Source organism: Aplysia californica, unplaced genomic scaffold, assembly GCF_000002075.1.
Source record: "Aplysia californica isolate F4 #8 unplaced genomic scaffold, AplCal3.0 scaffold00388, whole genome shotgun sequence".
NCBI lineage: Eukaryota > Metazoa > Mollusca > Gastropoda > Aplysiida > Aplysiidae > Aplysia > Aplysia californica.
Window position 1 is genome coordinate 447,371 of NW_004797658.1, and position 1,342 is coordinate 448,712.

General features: G+C 41.6%; 1 protein-coding gene across 1 annotated transcript in view; it reads left to right on the forward strand.

The window, feature by feature from the left end:
• Nucleotides 1–657, forward strand: part of LOC101861673 — a gene marked incomplete in the record, with an annotated part of 19,930 nt that extends 19,273 nt beyond the window's left edge. The window contains 1 exon segment of the mRNA XM_005103745.3: nucleotides 569–657.
• Between the last annotated feature and the right edge of the window lie 685 nt (nucleotides 658–1,342).

Consider the following 1,342-nt stretch of genomic DNA (forward strand, 5'->3'; position numbering starts at 1 on the left):
CTCTCTCTCCTCGTCTATTGGGTTCATTGTTTTTACCCGCCAATGACTAGCACAGTCAACCATCTACACTTTCCTAAGATTCAGAATCAGAAGCAGTCTCATGAACATAATTTACTTACATACCTAGATACCAGGCTCTGTCGTTTTTGCATCATAATATATAATATCTTCACTTTTTAAACTCAAACTTCACACCGGCGTACGGGCTTGTTCTGAAGAAAAACAACCTAAAAACCCAACCCCCTTCTTGTAGCCACAATCTCTAATAATGAGTGGGCGGTTGGTGGGTGCTGTGGTGTGGTTTGCCCCTTCTTTCTTATCAAACATTTATCTTCCTTATCTCTCACCCTTCTATTTTTTATATTTCCCGTTATTCTCTTGTGGTATTTCTAATCTTCTTCACTAACAGTTCATGAAGCCACAATTTTGTAACAATGACACATTTATGTTGCTACTACCTTGTGAAAATGATAACTAGATGTAGCTACATCTTCTTATAATGACGATTAAATGTAGCGACAATCCTGTGTAAGTGACAACTGCATGTAGCCACAATCCATGTCCCCAGTGAAAGCAGCAATTCCGATGCGCGTAACAAGCTCAAACCGATGGATGCTCTCAACTGTAGCTGGTTACGACTAAGCAAGGTAGATGCTGTACAGACATACAATCAGACAGACACACACACACACACACACACACACACACACACACACACACACACACACACACACACACACACATACACATACGTGCGCGCAAAGATACACATTCACACATGCACATATAGACACACGCATGCACACACACGCACGCATAGACACATGCACACTCACACGCACTCACAAAAACACACCCAGACAGAAAAACAGACATGCACACAGACAGACGCAACATTTACACTCAGACAGACACACGCAGACACGCAGACACACGCAGGCCAATGCACATGCAGGCACAAAGTACAAAGAGACAGCTACGTGTAAACACACTCAAAAACACATACACACATACACACAAACACACACTCAAAAACACACACATACATGCATGCAGACCTCACAAAACGACACATAAAGTCATACAATAATTTTACACACAAAATATCCACATACATCAATACAGATTCTAATATATATGGTGAACGTATTATGTACACACACACACACATAAAAGCATACATATATTGTTTATTGTATTGTGTGTGTGTGTGTGTGTGTGTGTGTGTGTGTGTGTGTGTGTGTGCGTGTGCGTGCGTGCGTGTGTTTCAGTGTATGTGTATTCCTGTATATACCTGTTTGCGAGTGTGTTCGTGTGTGTATGTGTGCGTGTGTGTGTGAGT